Genomic DNA, 20,643 nt, shown 5'->3' on the forward strand with positions numbered 1-20,643 from the left:
AATCCACATCGGGTTACTTCACATTCGTGGGAGGTAATTTGGTGACATGGAGGAGCAAGAAACAGAATGTAGTAGCTTTATCCAGTGCAGAAACCGAGTTCAGAGGCATGACTAAAGGGATTTGTGAGCTTCTTTGGTTAAGAAAGTTGCTTACTGAACTTGGGTATAAACCTACATCTACAATGAATCTCTTTTGTGACAACAAGGCTGCTATAGCCATTGCACAGAATCCGGTTCAGCATGATCATACTAAACATGTTGAGGTGGATCGACATTTCATCAAACAGAAGCTTGAGGCTAAAGTGTTTCAGTTTCCTTTTGTGAAATCTGAGGATCAATTGGCGGATATTTTGACAAAGGCGATTTCCAGTAAAGCATTCCACAATTCACTGGATCAGTTGGGTATTGGCGACATCTATGCACCAACTTGAGGGGGAGTGTTGGCGTGACTTGTGGACATTGACTTACTTTCCTTACACACCAAGGATTCCTATTTTATTTGTAATTGATTTACTTTAATTCCTGATTTTCTACTGTAAATAGATTTAGGAATTTATTATTTACTTGCCCATTCAGGTTTTGTTGTATTATAAATATGATCTCCTACAAGGAGAAGAATACATAGAAAATTCCCACAAACAAATATTCTCTCATAGTTTTCATATTTTAGCATAAATATCAAATTTAAAGCGGCTTTGGGAATGAGTATATGCATGGACTCAAAGTGATATTAAATTATAAATATGAAGAATCTTGAAAAACACTCTTGCCCGCCAGCTTTCTAGTGTGTGTGTGTTTTTTTTTTCTTTTCAAAAGCAGTTATCATTTATTTATTTATTATTGTTTAGGGTATATAAAGAATGGACTATAAATAAAAAAAATTTGTGCCCCCAACAATTTTGGACCTCAGGCTGTAGCCCTTTTCACCTTGCATTAGGACCGGATCTGTGTGTTATACCGCTTTTAACAACACGCATTTAGTACACATTGAAATGAAATTTCGGAGATGTTTTAATAATGAAAGCAAGAATTTCATGATCATAATGCATGGCCATATTTGCTCATCAACTGCAGATTGAGAGTGATGGGTTCCATGAAATCTTTTCGATCCCAGCCAAGGACGGACTCACAGTGAGGTCAATGGGATCAAACAACCATATGGACTCCATGAACGTAAGGTAGAAGGTCCCTTTGAACCTCTGTGACCCCATGAATGGCTGAAGGAGGAGCTGCAAATCTGAGGAAGAAGAAGTTGAACCGGGGTTCTTTTTTTATTATTATTATTTTTAAAGAAGCTAACCAAAACGGCGTCGTTTTGGGTCACTTCTAATTTTAAAACCGGGCTAGCCAAAGCGGCGTCGTTTTGGACCAGCCTAGCGAATTTTAAAAGCGCGTTGAATCCAAAACGCGTCGTTTTGAACCCAGTGAAATTTTTTTAAATGCGCTGGCACCAAACGGCGTCGTTTTGAACCCAGCAATTTTTTTAAAGGCTGGCCAAAACAACGTCGTTTGCCCAGCCGCTTTTAAAAAATTAGAAGTGACCCAAAATGGCGCCGTTTTGGTTAGCTTCTTTTAAAAAAAGAAGAAGAACAGATTGTAGTTGAAACATACCCTTCTCAAAACTCCAAAACCCCCATTTCCTAAACCTAAATCCCCAATCTCCACCCGCCCACGAACCTTTAACCCTCTCCCCACCAAGCTTTAAGTCCTAACTCCTCCATTGCCGTCGTTGCCAGCAACACCGCCTCTTCCAAAAGCTTGCCTCCGCTTTCACCACCTCACAATTCAAGGTAAATTCTAACTCTAAACATAAATTACTTGAATTGAAATTGAATTATGATTGTATTATATTGTTTTGATTTATTGGATGTTTCATTTATGAATTTGTTGTGGTTAATTGGTATAAATTTGGTATTCTCTTTAATTGATTTTAGTTATTATTTTGATTAATTTATGTAGAATTATGGAAAGATTTTTTAAGAGAAAGTAATCATTGGGTAGTTCGGATAGTGTGGGTAGTTCAAGAACTTCAAATTCAAAACAAAGTGAGGTAGATGAGGTTTTGGCTAATCTTCAAGCAGACCCGGGACTTAGAATTCGTATGATTGAGTATGATACTAATATTAGAGATGAGGTTCAAAGAGCATATCTACAAAAAGGATCTTGTCAACCTAGAGGTCATTCTTTCCCACAAAGTAATATCTTAGGAATTAATCGACGCTTCATTCCCCAATGGTTTGATGAATTTGATTGGTTGGAGTATAGTGTATCTAAAAATGCTGCAATTTGTCTTTATTGCTATCTCTTTAAATCCAATTTTGAACAAGTGGGTAGTGAAGCCTTCACTAGAGCAGGGTTTAAGAATTGAAAGAAAGGGAGAGAAAGAATGAAGGTGCATGTGGAACCGATTGGTAGTGTTCATAATAAAGCTAGAGAAGCTGCTACAAATTTGATGAATCAAAATACACATATTGAAACGGCTGTGAGCAAACACTCCGAACAAGCTTGTGTGGCATATCGAAGATGCTTAATTGCATCAATCAAGTGCATTAAGTTTCTATTGAGACAAGGTCTTTCTTTTCGTGAAAATGATGAAAGTGCCACTTCAAACAATAGGGGAAATTACTTGGAGCTATTGCAATTCCTTGCAGACAATGATCAGAAAGTTAAAGAAGTTGTGTTGGAAAATACTCCGGGGAATCTCAAGTTAGTAGCTCCAAAGATTCAAAAAGATATTGTCAATGCATGTGCGGGAGAAACACTTGATGTTATCATGAGTGGTTTAAAAGATAGATTCTTTTCTATATTGTTGGATGAAGCACGTGATATTTCTATGAAAGAGCAAATGGCTATGGTGTTGCGTTATGTGGACGACAAAGGGCATGTAATTGAAAGGTTTGTAGGGGTTCAACATGTTACCGACACCACTTCAACTTCACTGAAGGATGCCATTGACATATTCTTTTCTTCCAATGGTTTGAGCTTTTCCAAGTTACTAGGACAAGGTTATGATGGAGCTAGCCATATGAGAGGTGAGTTGAATGGCCTTAAAACAAAGATTTTGAGAGAACAACCTTGTGCATACTATGGTCATTGATTTTCTCATCAACTTCAACTAGCACTTGTTGCCGTAGCAAAGAAGAATATTGATATTGCCTCTTTCTTCACAACCACTAACAGTGTGGTTAACCATGTTAGAGCATCTTGTAAGAGGCGTGATGCACTTAGAGCACCACTCCAAGAAGAACTTGTGATAGCTTTTGAAAATTATTGTCTTATAACGGGGCGAGGTTTTCATCAAGAAACAAGTCTCAAACGTGTCGGTGACACACGATGGAGCTCACATTACGATACCATTATTAGCATCATTTCTATGTTTTCATTTGTGATTCATGTACTTCAAATGATTATTGATGATAATCTCAATAATAGTGCCGGTGAAGCAAATAAGATTCAAAAGGAAATGCTTACTTTTTAGTTTGTGTTTCACTTATTCTTAATGAAAGCTATATTGGGACTCACAAATGATGTGTCACAAGCATTGCAAAAGAAAGATCAAGAAATTATGAATGCAATGGCTTTGGTGAAATCATGCAAGGAAAAACTACATTGGATGAAGAATAATGGGTTTGATGCATTGGTTGAAGAGGTGTCTTCATTTTGTGACAAACATTATATTGATGTTCCTAACATAGATGAGACATTCATACTTCCAGGGAGGTCAAGGCGTAATGCTCCAATAAAGACAAATCGTCATCATTATTGTGTGGAGCTCTTTATTTATGTCATTGATGAGCAACTTACGGAGTTAGATGATCGTTTTAATGAGGTAAACACTAAGTTGCTTATTTGTTTGGCATGTTTGAGTCCGAATGATTCATTTGTAGCTTTTGATAAACAAAAGCTTCTTCGTCTTGCTCAATTTTATCCTCAAGACTTTTCAGATGGGGATCTTTTGGCACTTGAAGATCAACTTGAGCTTTATATTCATTATGTGTGTTCGAGTAGTGATTTCTCTAACTTGCAAGGGATTGGTGATCTTGCAAAAAAAATGGTGGAGACAAGGATGCATCGGGCATTCAATTATGTGTATTTACTTATTACATTGGCTCTAGTTTTACCAGTTACTACTGCTTCAGTCAAGAAGGCATTTTCTGTCATGAATATTATCAAAGGTCCACTTCAGAACAAAATGGGAGATCAATGGTTGAGTGATAGCTTACTTGTTTACGTTGATAAGGATGTTTTTGATTGTATTGAAAATGAAGCTATAATGCTACGTTTTCAAAGTATGAAACCTCGTCGTGGCCAATTGTAAATTGTAATGTTGTTTTTAACATGAATTATGAATGAATATACTATTGTTTCATTTTCAATGTTATTTTAATCTTTAAAAAAAATTTGAATTTTTACACTATGACCCTTCGAGTTCATATTCCTGGGTCCGTCCCTGATCCCAGCATTTCTGAAAAATTTACATGAATTCAACTTCTGCTATATTCTACGTTCCCACAGGAAGGCACATTGGGACCACACCAACTCAAATTTTAATTTCTTTTTAAAAACAAGTACTTAATATATTATATTACAAGATAGTACATGACCAAATAAGTCAAACACAAGTAGACATTCAACTAATGTCACCGACATGCAGCGGCGGACCTGGAATTTTTCAGCAGAGGTGCAATTTTCAAATGCTAAGAGCTCAAAAAAAAAAAAAAAGACAACTAAACATCCTTATAATTTAAACAATACTAATGTTATTCATAATAAATTCTTTCTCTTAAAGTACCGTTCCATAACTGTTCAATTAAAACAAAATAAGGGTTTTATATCTATACGTATAACTAATTGACTATAATTTATCAATTAAATAAACAAATCAATATCAAATTATCAATTAATAAAAATTAATTTTACCTCGAATAGTGTGTCAAGTAGCCTCTTCCTCCTTGAGTTTGCTATTGATCTTACTAATACAGATAGAGCTAAATAAGAAAAAAAATTATTAAAAAAAGAATAAACAAAATTGGCGTTTGCTCAAGAAAAAAATATGCATTCGACTTACTTTGGATTGGCATACTCAAGAAGAAGAAAAAAAAACGTATGATCTTGTGATGCACACACACTTTGATGAATTTGGGTAATGTTAAATTGGTCATTTATAAAGAGAATTCCAATCCCAATTAAATAAAGAATTCCCAAAACCCAATTGAATAAAGATAACTCCCACTTAAAATCCAATTAAGTAAGTAATTATAGAAATTAGAAACCCAATTAAGTAAGGAATAATACAAATTTGAAAGCCCAATAGAATGGCCCAGCAGCAGCAGCAGCAGTTTCCTTATTTTTATACGTCTTTTTAATTTTCCAAAACGTCGTTTTGGCGAGGATGTTTAAAAAAACAAAAAAACAATCGCGCTGCGCAACAGATGCAGCACCTATCCTAGGTGGTTTGGGCATTTCGTCGAACACGTTGCGTGCATCTCTTGTATGAAGCAGAGGTGCAACTCCAGCTGCTCTAATGGACTTTTCCGGAGACCGGAGGTACAAGTGCACCTCTTTGCGCCTGCACAGGTCCACCACTGCCAACATGTAAATCAAGACAGTTGGGGGAAGGTATTAGTTGTTATCCATGGGGTCCCACACCAAATTATGGCCCAGATCTTATGTTGCGTGATTGGGTTCCACTTGACCCAACATGTCATGCATATTGTGACGAGGGCCTGGGCTGGGACTGGGAGAAAATAAGTTATGAATAGACAAAATAAGGTTTTAAATAATTTTACATATTCTTTTTTAAGACACTCGTTCTCTTTTATTATTGTTTGTTTCTAGTTCATACTTTATAGCAGTATGTTCAAAGATCTTATTGAAATAAATAACACGAATTAGTTATATGAAGTACACGTAAGCTTGTTTAGTGCTATGTTTTACATTGAGTGCGGTTATTTTTACCCACCTGTCCTATTTTCCCATCCATCTTATCTTCCCACCCACCATATAAATTTTAAAAAACACAATCCTATTTTTACACCCACTAATATTCCTAAAATACCCTTTTAATTATTACCTCATTTCCTCTCTCCTTTATTCTCTCTGCTCATGTCTTCTCTCTCTCTCTGACGGCACACACATCTCTCTCTCATTTTTGCTCTATCTTATTTTCCATCTCTCACACTCCATCTCTGTCTATGTCTCTCATGTTTACTGAACTAAAATAGTTTTTTGTTGTAATTTTTATTTTTATTTTTGTAAATATGGATTCTATGAATATAATCACATTTTATGCTCTTAGCTTTCTAGTATTGTAAATAAACTTTTTCTCCAGAGTTATCCAAGGATCAGAAATCTATTGAACTTTGCAATAAACAAATATAAAACGCTCATTCTTAAGACATGGGAATGTCAAAGAGTACAAAGCCAAACAAATAAGGGAAAAACAACAGTACTCGCCTTCTTCACCTTCTCATGAGCAAGGAGTCGTATTCTTGTGTTTTTTTTTCTCTTTGTCAAACGACAGGGTTACTTGAGAACTGCGAAGTCTACCTTTTTTTTTTTCCTCTCTCTTTTTCCTTAAGTCCTTTTAAGTCATTTTACAATAGGGTTAAATTTGTCTTTAAAAGTTAAAAGATAAGGTGGGTGGAAAAATAGGACAGGTGGGTGGAAATAGCAGCACTCTTTACATTTTACCTTAGCGAATGCATTTGATTTTAATAGAATTTTTTTTATACACGTGATATTCTACTTTAATGTAATCTAAACTACAAGAAAGGATGATTCGAATTCAGACGCAGAATGGGGAGCACATCCACTCTAGCTAACTTGACTAAGCTCATGTTTATGATTTTAATGGATTTTAAAAGAGTTTAAACTTTCAAATTTATTCAATCAGGAATTTGAAGGGGTTTTAATCGCTTTTCAAGGTTGGTTCACCTGTAAAAAAACTATTCGAAATGGGGCCCAATATTGACAACAACCCTTGTGGGCTGTCGCATATCCACCATGGTCCCCGGCAAAATTGGACATTTTCTTCTCACAAGTTTCCGGAGCAAGCCCACTAGCAACAGCAATTGAACCACCAACAAAATATAAAGCAGAGGCTGCCAGTAGGGTTCTTGCGGAAACAAAATTGACACAAGCGAAGTAACCGAGACTGAACCAAACACCCTCATAGCCATACGACACCAAAAACGAGCACATGGATGTCTTTCTCGACGAGGACGAGGATGAGGACGACTATGCCGTATAATTAGTTCCGACAAAAACCAAAGGCCGAGCAATATGCAAGTAAGCAAGACAGCAAAACCTTCATGAACGTAGGGTGTGTTTGGAACAGGTTTGATCCGCTGGATATCTGATCTGGACCAACGTTAGCAGCACCGGAATGACGAATGCAAAAGTGTCATGTGGGTCGGAGGTTGTTGAAGAGCAGCGGGCATGGCCTGTACTGCGACAAAAATGTTGATAGCAGCAGCAGATTGTTGACGACGCCCACATCCTTAATTAAGGATTCGGGAGTGAAACAATGTATTTTTTTATTTATCCTTAATTAAGGGCAATCATCATCATGCACACAACAAAACTTTGTCCATGCAGTTATTACTTAATTGTGATTTAGTATGGTAATCACCTTGTGACTTGACAGACAACTGTCTAAATCAAATACAACCTTTCACATGAGGTTACCTTACTAATAGTAGCATAATTCTGTGTAGTGTACAGATCATGACCGTCGCCTAATGTATGGATCCCACGGCATACGGTCCAGATCATGCAATTTGCATTTAGATTGTTTCTTCCGTTTCTCTACTCTCCCTCTGCTAAACAACTGAAACTCCGTTGTGCGTGCGCGTGTGGGTTATTTTTTTCTTTCTGTTATTGGATATGACAAAATCGATTAAATTAAGCAAGAAAAAATCAAAACAAGAATACGTAAACCTATTAGAAGCAGAAAACTGCGCAGAACATCTCCCTTCCTATGAAATTGGGAACGTGCAACACGAGCAAACTAGTACACTACCATGACATCGTCTCTCTTAACATTTTCGATGAAATAATTTGACTGGACTGACGATTGCCTATCTGCTTGAAATGTCCATGACGTCAAGAATCATGGCTCGACAATGGCTGTCCTTTAGTGTTCTCTTCATGACTATCTGCTTGAGATGTCCATGTTGCTGAGTGGTGACAGTGGTGAACTTGTCCTCCACAACGGTTTCGTCCCTGGAGTTCACCCACCTCCGAAGCCACCAGTTTCAGGTCGAAATCCAGCAGCATGAATAGCAAGAAGCAGAAAAGCACCGGGAGCCAGGGCCAGGAGGAGGAGGGTGGAGAAAACAGAAGCCCAATAGTGAAGCGAGGGAAAGTGAACCAGATGCAATGAACCAATTACGAGGGCATACGTCATCATGAGGGGTACCACTGACGTTGTGTAGCAGTAGTAGCTCGAGGCTGAAGGCCAAGGAATAGGTGATGACGCTACACAGAATCACTGTCATGGTTACAGGGTGTGCGTGTGTAAGAGATGTTGGTCTGGAAATCGCATCTGGACCAACGTCATGGCTGTGGGAATGGTGAAGACAAATATGCCATTATAGATCATACATGTTGTGGTGGAGGCAGCTGCCGGAAAGTTGATCAACAAATGCTGATGATAATTATAAGAATGATTGTTGATGAAATTGACGACAATAATATTACTACTCTGACCATTAATAATCCCCACATGAACATGATCAAAATGATTCATTGCCATCTTACCAGGCTCCTCCTAGTTCTAGTTGTGTTGGTTCTTAGTGTATGGAGAAAAAGGGCGAAAGCATAAGTCTTGTATTTGTTTCCTGCTACAGCTATCACAAGCTCAAACGCACCTATATACTCAACCCCAGAGCAAGGACAACGCAATGAAGGATCCATCCAATATCTGAGAGTCTACCGTGTGGTGTAATACCAGGAAATGTACAAGAAAATGGTACAATAATGGGATTATTAATTATGGACACACAAACCATTGAAAGGGCAGTTAACTTAAATTAATTTGTGATAATGTGGAGTAAGTTTTGAAATTGTCAGGACGTGGATGGTGTTGAATATTATATTATAATCAACAAAGAAAGAAAAAAAACGGTGTGAGAGGCACGATTATATACGGCACACAATATTTGAAAGAAAAAAATGACAAGGTTGTCTTTGAGAAAATGGAGGCGTAGCGCAAACATTATAAATGAGACGGCCTTATTTTGTTCGTACAACTGAGGGCCCTTATTAGCATTATATACTTCTTTTTCTTTTATCAACTTCTTAACATAGTGTTACAAAAAAATACTGAAAAAATTAAAATTAAAAATTTATAATAAGTTAGTTTATAGGTTTTTGTCCCTAATTATCACCATTAACATAGATAACTCATATGGATCATACCATGACATAGACAAATAAAATGAAACTTGTTACATAGCAAGTGAAATAGCACTAATAAATGAACCTAATTTCATCTGTATTAATTAATTTAGACCCAATTGTGTACATGTGTACTTAAGGAGCACTCACAATATATGATTATGGGTTCGTATAGGAGTGATTCTTGATAGACCAGAATTAATTTTGGGAAGAAGTACCTCCCACATGCTTCTGTAGAAAATCAATTTTAGTGATTTTAAGTGATTCTGGGGAGAAGCACTGTCCCATATGCTTCTCCATAACAGTGATTATTGACCTCTCCAGAATCACTCTGAAACGAGCTCTAAGTCGTAATAAATTCCAATTCATAAAAAAAGTTTAATTTGTTGAGTGGGCACATGTTAGTGCCCTTGTTGTAAATAGATCTACCAGTGATGTTGCAACCATGATTTTGATTTTTTTTTTTTTTTTTTTTTTTTTGTGTTTGCATAATAGTCACAAGGTTTGTATATGTAACAAATTTGGTTTTACTTATACTACTAATTGGAATAAGAATAAAGGAAATCAGATAAATGAGGAATGCGAATGGGATCAACCTCTTCTAGTTAATATGATTACTAGTATTTGGGTATTTGATTAAAGATTTTAAGGTGAAGGACACATTATTAAATGATTCCTTATATGCAAGTAGACGGATGAGAAGTCGGATATGGAAATCATATACTTTCATCTATATTCCTATTACTTAAAAGTAAACGTGCATCACCTGTAAATTAAAGTAGCTCAAACACTATCAGTAGCACATAAAATGAGACGACTCGGGTAGTGAAGGCAATGCCTACGATAATACTGAAAACTCAACTTAGAAAATAAAAAAGACACAGTATGAGACATTGAGAGAATGTGAAGATAAAATGTCCCACATTGAAAAGTTAGAAAACCTTGTAAGTGCTTATAAGGAGTTGGGCTACTACCCTCATTGCCTATTAGTTTTGGGTGAAACCTCAACTTCCTTTAGACACCACAAAGCAATACGTAAAATGCCCCAATAGGGTATAACTTAGTAGAAAATACCACAAACCATTAACTTGTAGGCTTCAAGTCTCAGGTTCGAATCTTCATGATATACTCTGACGCTCAAGTCAATTTTTGAATGTATTTGAGTGCACCAATTAATTTGAAATCGCATGACAGGACTCACCCCGAAATTCCTCGAAAACCGGGACGGATCCCGTCTTGTTACTAACATCACCCTGATGCTAGACCCACTTACTAAAAACCGAGACATACCAAAATTTTGGCAAAGTCTCCCCTGTAAATTAAACAAACCCAACAAAATTCAACCTGTAATAATATACAAAATCAAATCCCAACCAGCAGCATGCTTTCAACATACAACAGTGTACAGTAAATAGCCTCCGGCCTCAAGTAAAAACCTAGCATGGGCAATAACAGAGCATCTAACAGATTTGATTTACAACAACAGTTGAGTATAAAGAAATTACTCAAATCCTAATCTATGGATGTAAACGGTTCGGCCAATTGTCTGGGAGGCGCAAAACAGAAAACATGTGAGTGGACAAACACAAAGTTTGCATTTAAAACAACATAATAACCCCACAGTGTAAAAATAATGCCAAAGACATGCAGATTCATAAATCATAACAAAATACTCAAAAACATTTTTCTATGAAACCCTTTAAAACCAAAATCACTCAATACATAAACTTCATCCCCAAAATTATATTGCTCTTACAAGCCCACTACAAGTACTCTGACTGATTTAGACTTACTCCTGTGTGTATATATATATATACACATATAAATGTATAACTATAAATATACATAATACTCCTCACATTACTTAGGTACCTGGGAAATAATCCAATTGGGGGATTGTTTGGCTAGCCCATAGGATTTCCTGGTGCTATCCTGCGTCTAGGGATGAGCGGTCCAATCGGGGGACAAAACTTCATAACTCACATGCCGGAAATACCAACGCCACGTGTAACTCAAATACTAAGTCCTACGCGTGCAGACTACATCATCACACACCGGAACTTCCAACGCCATGTGTGATGATTCCAAGCAATAAACATACTATTACCATACGCCGGAACTACCAACCTCACGTATGGGAAGTGTCTCACACGCCGGAACTACCAATGCCACGTGTGAGACTAATAATCACATGTTCTTCCCACACGCCGGAACTACCAACGCCACGTGTGGGAAGCCTAGTAGCAAGGGGATGGTACTTACATAATGTAATCATACATCTTCTCTCAATAACCCCTCATACTCAAATCCTTCCACAATCTCACATCAACAACCCAAGTACCCCATACATAGACAATATATATAGAATTTCCCAAAATCCATATAAACACACTCAAGATACTCAAATATATCAAAACCCAAAATATCTTGACAAAGCTTATAAGAACATCAAATTCAACAACCGACTATATATTACATCCCAATTACCATTTAGAATATATGCATAAATCTTTCATCAATAAAACCATGCGTATGATTGAAAACAAAGTCCACTCACAAATAGTCTCAAGCTGCCCGACCCTGAGAGGGTCCCACTTGCTGTGTACGATCGATTGGAGCACCTATTTCGATATACGAACCTTAATTAATATAAAAGCACTTCGAAACGGAAATCACAAATTAAATACTTAAATCCCCAAGTTTTCTATGCGTGTACGTAGAACAAGATATCCTAAGGTCGAAACGGAAATCACAAATTAAATACTTAATTCCCCAAGTTTCCTGTGCGTGTATGTAGAACGAGATATCCTGAGGTCCAACTATGGGTCTAGAAATTACGTCTTGCAGATGTGATTCAAAAGGGACGGTTATCGCAAACCACAAACTTTGAATTATTGAATCGGAACATCCGGGGCTCCGATTCACGATCCGTGAATTCCTACACAATTCTAGGAATGCCTAGATCAATATATTTTAATTTGGAAGCAATCCAAAGGTCAGAACCTATCGAACCCGGATAACGCACAATATGCCAAATTCGTTCAATAGTCAAACGACGTCCGAATTGAAATCCGAGACACCTACGCACTTGTGACAACACAAGGATTATAACAGGACCAAACTTGACTTTGCCACCCTTGCCCGTGCACCGCCATACTCGCCGGCAGCGCGTGGGTGTGTAGAGTAATTTCCGGCGACGGAAAAACTCCACACCACCGCTCACCCTTCCTATCCTAGATACTTCTCGAGGCAAGGATCACTTCATTCAACTATGATGAGGTCCAATTCGTACGACAACTGGTCGGAATTTCACTTTGAAATTCGGCCAAAATCTAGATTTCAAAATCCGTAACTTAAACAGCAAATTGATCCAATCCTACCCATAAACCGCTAGAACACATAAAAAGAGGGAGAAACCCCACATGTTTCATCGGAATTGGATGGCGGAGGCGGTGGCGCAACGACGGCGGGATTCGAGTTTTCGGTCGGAAAAGCGGCGGATCTTGACCGGGCGTTGAGCCGGAGCTAATGGGATTGGTGCCCCTTGTGGCGGTCTTTGCGAGAATCGAAGAGAGAGAGAGAGAGAGAGAGAGAGAGAGAGAGAGAGAGAGAGAGAGAGAGAGAGTCAAGGTCGAGGAGAGAGAAAGAGAGGAGAGAGAGAGAGAGAAAGAGAGAGAAGAGATTTCTGATTTTTCTACTCCCAACTTCGTAATATTTATAGTTTTGCCATTGGAAGTATTTTGATCGCCATTTCTTTGTTACAACTCCAATTCAAGCCTACCGTATGTCTTTGGATTCATCTCAGCACGACTTACCCAAAAATACTAGTCACTGCCCCAAACTCTTTCCGAAGAAGAAAATGACCCAAATACCCCTACCCCAAGGGTAAATTCATAATTTCACTTAAATATTTTAAAATAGGAATTAAATTTGGAGTCGAGGTGTTACATCGCATTTCTTCATCTGGTTATAAAACTGCACCTTTATACCTGATGATAGCTTTGGGATGCAAACTCCACTTTGCACGTCTTATGTCCACTTTCACCACTTCCGGTTAATAGGAGTTGTGCGTTATCAACTCCCAACCGTGTTCATGTTGTCCCTCGATTCATGCGGATTAGGGAGTGCCGGCGTTTGAATATATCCACCAACTCACGTCGGGCTGCTTGTGTGCATGAGTCAATATGATGTAGTGCGCATGTAAACCTACATTAAGTGGTGCCCATCCGAACTCTCATTAGGTTTAAGCGCATGCGAGCCCGCAATGGGCCAATGCATATTCGAACTTACATTGGGTTTATGTGTATGCGAACTCGCATTAGACCAATGCCAATCCGAGCTCGCATTAGGCTTAAGCACATGTGAACCCACATTGGGCCAATGCACATCCAAACCCATGTTGGGTTGTGTCTAAATCCAATCCCGTAACATGGCGGATCGGTAGCAAATTATTTTACTCCTACATTGCCCCCTTTTTCCTCTTCCCAGTCGCGCCTAGCATGTTGGTTAAGGTAAAAACTTAACTCAACTCAAATTCTCTTTTGGATATTACCCTTTCCCTCTTGGACTATTAGATAAAGGCTTGTACCTGACTCTTCAAGCAACAAGAGAACAATGACAATTAATAATGTCATAAAAAGTTCACAAGAGCTTTGGCATATCTAAATGAATAGAAACGTCAGCAAGAATTAATCCCAACTCTAGCAATTGCATTCCAATCACTTTGACAAGATGTCCCCTATTGCCTACCATGTACTCAAGGGATTTTCAAAAAATAACAGACTTCCACGACCTGACAGCCCAATTCTTCAAAACCTACACTGACATCAATTTAATGCTTCTCCATTAGAATTTTGCGCCGCCTTCTTCACTTATAAAATAAGATAAATGTATTATAGAAGCAACTAGAGAGAAAACAAAAGAAATGAGAAAGAGAGAAATAGGGGAAGGGATGAGAGGAAAAATCCCTCCAAATCTGCGTTGGCTTTTTTTCTAATTGCGTGTCATCTTATGAGCTATGCTTTGGTATTTTCCTACGGCTTTGCCCAAATTGGTGGTGATTATGTCTTTGGTCTCTTCACCAAAAGCAAAGTAACCCAGAACTCCAAATGATCCATACAACAAAGCAATGAAAGCCACACACAAGGCTAAGACTTTACCAAACTTATCCTTGTCTTTAGCTTCTAATTCCAACGGCCATATCATTCCAATTCCTTCATAGGCATAAACAGCCACACCAAGACCAGAGAAGAAAACAGAGAAGCCTCAAAAGACATAATCAGCCGCCTCTTACCCCAGCAGCACAACCAGCAAAAGCAAAAAGCTCAAGATTAGATAGATCACAAGGCGGCAGGAAGAGGAGTGTGGAAAAAGCAGAAGCCACTAGAGTGAAGCAACTGAGATTGAACCAAATAGCATCACGGTGATGTGGCACCATTTATATATAAATGCATGACTCTCATGTTCATCACTAATAATGCTACGTTTCATAAGCAGTAGCAGTAGCCCTAATAAGCTAAAGGCCAAGCAATATGCGATTACGCTGGACAGAACAACCATCATGATGATCTGGTGCGTTTTTCAATCTTCTTGTGCATACCGCATCTGCACCAACGTTAGGATTGTCAGAATGGTGAAGGCAAGAATATTGTGGTTTATGCCATGGTGACGTTTAGATGTTGTTGAAGCTTCAAGCAATGTTGGTGGTCTTGCTGCAAAGTTGACGAAGAAGTGCTGCATGATGACAACATTAGAATTGTGAGGATTGATGATATTATTCATCCCAATGTAATAAGTTGCCATATACTAGCTATTTTGGTGTTGATCAGACAGAATATATATATATATATATATACAAAGAGCTTCCATTGAGGGATCCCTCAAATTAGCTTATTTGAGGGACACTCCTTGTAGGCCCCACTCCGGATTGTATTTCACTAATCCAAACCTTCTATTTTGTACATACTCATTCAAATATCATCTCTACAAAAAATTACTTGAATCCGATATCATTTGACCACTCATTTGAGTTATTGAAATTTTAATACTTTCTTAAAGCACCGTGTTCATTGATTTTGTAAGACACGATTGGATGTAGAAACAGTTTTTGATTTGTCTTATTTTTTGTAAGGATGATCTATGAATGAAGACCTAAAAAATAGATGGTTTGGATCATTGGGAAAAAAATTGTAGAGTACCCCAAAGGGCGTCCCTCAAATAAAATTATTTGAGGGATCTCTCAATAGAAGGGGACTGTGTGTGTGTGTATATATATATATATATACTGGTGGCGGGCGGGAGAAGGGTCCAAATGACATGTAGCCAGGGGCGAGTCACAAAATCCAATAGTTCCTCCCTAGCGCACACATTAAATAGGGAGAGGTGGCGACCATTCTCAAGAACCAAAAAGATTGAGCTGAGGGAAGCCCTACTGTGGGGGATATAGGGCATCCGAATACGTTGACTCACCTGCCGAATCATGTGCCCTTTCATCCGATTTCCCTTTAAAGTCCCCTATAAAAAAATTTCAACGATCCAAGTAATCTATTTTTTTATGTTTACATTCATAGATCATCCTTACAAAAAATTTGACAAATCAGAAACTGTTTCGATATCCAATTGTGTCATACAAATCAATGAACACGGTGCTTTAAGAAAATACTAAAATTTCAATAATTCAATTGAGTGGTCAAATGATATTATATTCAAGTAATTTTTTGCATAGATGATCTTTGAATGAGTATCTATAAAATAGATAGTTTGGATTAATGAAATACAATACGGAGTGGGCTCTATAAGAGTGTTTCTCAAATAAACTTATTTGAGGGATCCCTCAACTCAAGCTCGCTTATATATAGTATGTTTTGAAATAACCTGGAGTGTGGAGAAAGATGCTGGATCCCTCAACTAAACCTATATATATAGTATGTAGTGTGGAAAAAGAAGCTGGGTTTTGAGACTTGAAAGTAGTTTTGAATATAAAATTTTTGAGGCAGAGAGGCAGCTCCTTCAAGAAGAGCTTGGTTATTTTTGCATTAGGGCTCGGCGGCCAAGGAGATGAGTAAGAATAGTTTATAGTAGAGAATGGGAGACACGGAAACAGCGCCCACGTTCCCCTCATATCTTACTTCCACTATTTATTGCTCTCTCTCTCTCTCTCTCTCTCTCTCTCTCTCACGTTACAGGCCCCTCAATTGACAAAATGTTGTGTCCCTCCCCAAGGAATAATACCTTTCAAGTCTATATCCCTGGTAACTTTTGGTGCCATAAGCTTTGTAACTTTTGTTTTTGGTCAAAAGCTAGCTTTACTTTGTGATGTATTAAGCTCAAAATCCATATTTATATGCTTTTTTTTTTTTTAATGTTAGAAAATTATGCATTTAGAATGGGTACATTTAGTCATTGAATTAATCTAATGGATCTTAACAATGAACATCAGCAAAATTATGTAAGGCTATAAACTCACCCTTTACACTTTATCGTTACCATCATTGTCCATTTCAATCTCCTCTTCATTCTTTCCATTACTTGTAGTCGTTGTTTCCTCTTGTGTGAAAATAACAATAAATTGAACTAAACCGGTCATTAACTAATTGAATTGGTTTAATTACAATATTTAATGAAAAAAAATCAATCTTATCAAATGATGAAAATCTTACTAACCCTTAAAATTTTGATAGCAACAGTCCATTGGAATGAATTTTTAATTTTATACAAGTGTTATAGCATACAATAGTCGCAAACCAATTACATGATATGTTTTGTGAAAGAAAAGTTGTATATAATGGTTGTATGTAATAATTTATCCTTCTCATTGTGTCCAAACTCTTTTGACTCTGCTGCTTGGTAAAGGAAAAAAAAACATTTGTGACTTGCCAAGTATCATAATAAATTGTTGTTGGGATTAGGTCTGAATGATTCTAGACGAAATTTAGTTTCATTTACAAGCGTTTGTCACTTGTTGTGTTACAAGTTTCATTTTATATGAACGAGATGGATTACTTGCACTTGAAGGAACATGATTATGAGGTTCTTGAAGATGACTTTGATGGACTTGCATGCCCGCCTCTCGACCTTGAAGCTCTCACAATCATTGAAACCCTGAGTTTCGATCTCTCCCACCCACTTCTTCGATGACATCGACGTTGATGAACAAACCCATGGCAACTTTCAAGAAGAAGAAGAAGCCGGAAGATCAGCCACAACCGAAACCAATATTCTTTGGTAAAGGGAAGGACATGGAGACAGTCCTCTGGCTAAGTAGTCCTCCGCCCATGATCATCATCATCAACAAAACCCTAATAGGGAGCGCACCACGCATGTCCATCATCAGCAAGATTGGAATGATGAAGAAAAGATGGAGTGTAGTAACCAAAAGCTTCATCAAGAGCTTATCAAGAAGATCAAACAAGAGAAGGAAACTTCAAGTTCTTGTCAAAAACTTGCCTAAGCCTAAGCCGCATGAGCCGGAACCATTCTTTGGTAAAGGGAAGGACTTGGAAATAGTCCTCAAGCTAAGTACTCCTCTACCTTCTTAGAATGTATTTATTTCCTCCTTGTATTGTATTGTATGTCAACTTGTAGATTTTACCTCCTCGGAGAGAAGAATACACAACAAACAATTCAAACACCAAAAAAATCCCCATTCCAATTGATTAATTCATTTAACTGGAGGGAGCAACATGTGCAAAGAGACAACAATACAACACTAATGGGACAGTTTATGGTTATCAATCTGTTTCATCACAGAATGTAACAACACTTGTTCAAATTTGAACCCACTTTTTTTTCTTCAAAATCTGAACATTCCATCCACACAGGTCACAAAACCATTTTTCATATTTCATTGGAATAGAATAAAACTATGAGTAGGTAGTGAGCATTTATGAACATCTTGAGGTAGGACTATTTGGTTTAGGGAAAAAAGCCTATTCTACGTGAGAGACGATAACATTTGAGAAAATAGTTGGTCTGTGTGAGTGTGACACATTCATTGAGGTCACTGGCAAAAGTGGGCATGCCCTCCGGCTAATGCGATTTTGTGCCGCTCGTAATTCTTGGCTGATGCGCTGCCACAGCTTCCGATTTACCAAGCGGTTCAAGCTCAGCACCACCACTAGCAACAACAACAAGACGCACAAAATTAGGTAGGAGGAGGAGTGTGGAAGAAACAGAAGCCACAAGAGTGAAGCAACCGACAGTGAACCAAACACAAGCATGGCCATGCGGCACCAATATCCCAATGAATGATCTCCAAGGCTGAAGGCGAAGCAATATGCAAGTAAACTAGAGAGCAAAATTGTGACTGCCGTAGGGTGTGTTTGGAAGAGATCTACGGCTGGATATCTCATCTGGACCAACGTCAGGAGCGTTGGAATCACGAAGGCAAAAATTTCATGGTGATGATTGGAATTATTAGAGTACGACCTCGTCCAATTCGATGCAGCAGCAGGCACTATTTGTAGCACAACTGAATAGTTCATGAACTGCTGCGGCTGATTGTTGATGAAGTAGGTGACATTGCAACTGTGGTCAGGAGGATTAATCATCATCCCAACCCAAGCATAAAAATGATGAATTGTGTGGTTGCTGGCTTGAAGTTCGGTACTCAGCCTTTTTATTAGCCAAATGCATGCCGACGGACATGTAAGTTGACAAAAAAAAAAAAAAAAGAACCGACAAACTAAGTCATATTAAAATAGAGGTATCTGCAGGCTGCAGCAGATAGTGTGGATCAAGACCGTCGGGTAGTAATTGCTTATGCATGGTCCCCCCCTCGATCCCAAAGACGGATGGTGCAGATCAGGTTATATGTAGAGTGATTGGGGAGGGTGAAAAGCAGTAAATGAATCCTGTGATTATTCTAAAACCATGTTTCTTTCTAAATTGTCTTGGCTTAATTCCACAAGGGGGCCTTCCTGGAAATGAACCATGAAGAGCCGTGAGAAGTAACAGATATTCCTTTTATGGATTCGCAATTAAAGGAGAACCATATTACAATTGTGAGAAGGAAAACAATATTTTGTTTTCGTAGCGTGTGTCTTTGACTGGAGACTACATAAAAACAGCTTAGATATACTTCGGTTTTGTCGGACTCAACAGCATGGCCCCACCCACTTCTGGAATTGTTCGGTGCACAATCTTTGCTTCGATCGTATAAATGTACAGACTGGTTGATTGGAGAAAATTCCTACTCATAAGCAGTGGATCCAGGAATTTTCTCTCGGGGATCAAAATATTAACATGTGAGGAAAGCTCGTGTGTTTTTCTCCCTTCCCATGACACTGAATAGGTGCAAACAACTAAGCAATTATATTGGAGCCATCAATTTTCTTTTCCTAATTAAGTACCTAAAATGTAACATGATTTGGTGAATTAATTTATTAAACTTGGCATTAATTTACTAAACGTGACATTGTTACTAAAATGTAACAAGTGTGGTTATTTCCAACCGCGAATCGAACTCAGTTATTAGGGCTGGTTTCATCACTCTTACTCTTATTCTTTGTTTGCATAAAACTTTATTTGTTTCTGCTTTGTCTCATAATTTATTATTTATTGGGCAAATTACTGAATAGTTATATTATTATGTGCTCATGTTCTCTTCCTCTTGTTTGGTTCAAGATGTTCATACCATGACATACACAAATAAAACGAAACTTGTTACATTGCAAGTGATAGAATTAATTTAGACCCGATCGTGTGCATGTGTACTTAAGAAGCACTCACACCATATGATTAAGCCGTAGTAAATTCCAATTCAAGGAAAAAGTTTAATTTGTTGAGTGGGCACGTGTGAGTGCCCTTGTTGTAAATCGATCTACCAGTCATGTCACAACCATGATTTTGAATCTTTTTTTAAGAGTGGTGTCACAAGGTTTGTATTCTCCTAAATTTGGTTCCACTTACTCCTTATAATAGACATTGAATAAGAATAAAGGAAATGTGATAAATAAGGAATGGGAATAAGATCAATAGTTGATATGATTATTGGTGTGGTTTTTTTTTTTTTTTTTGGAAATTTATTGCCCTTTTTTAATAGTCACAAGGTTTGTATATATAATAAATTTGGTTTTACTTATGAAAAATAGACAAAGGAGAGATAAAAGCTTGAATAAGAATAAAGGAAATGCAATAAATAAGGAATGGGAATAAGATCAACCTCTTTTAGTTGATATGATGCTATTGGTGTTTGGGTATGTAATTAAAGATTTGAAGGTGTAGATCACACTATTAAATGAT

General features: G+C 37.7%; 1 pseudogene; it reads left to right on the forward strand.

Moving 5' to 3' along the window:
- Positions 1-1,963: 1,963 nt before the first annotated feature.
- Positions 1,964-4,318, forward strand: LOC148917234 (uncharacterized; annotated as a pseudogene).
- The last annotated feature ends 16,325 nt before the right edge of the window (positions 4,319-20,643 follow it).

The sequence above is a fragment of the Prunus mume genome, linkage group LG5 (assembly GCF_029339155.1).
Source record: "Prunus mume cultivar Tortuosa linkage group LG5, ASM2933915v1, whole genome shotgun sequence".
Classification (NCBI taxonomy): domain Eukaryota; kingdom Viridiplantae; phylum Streptophyta; class Magnoliopsida; order Rosales; family Rosaceae; genus Prunus; species Prunus mume.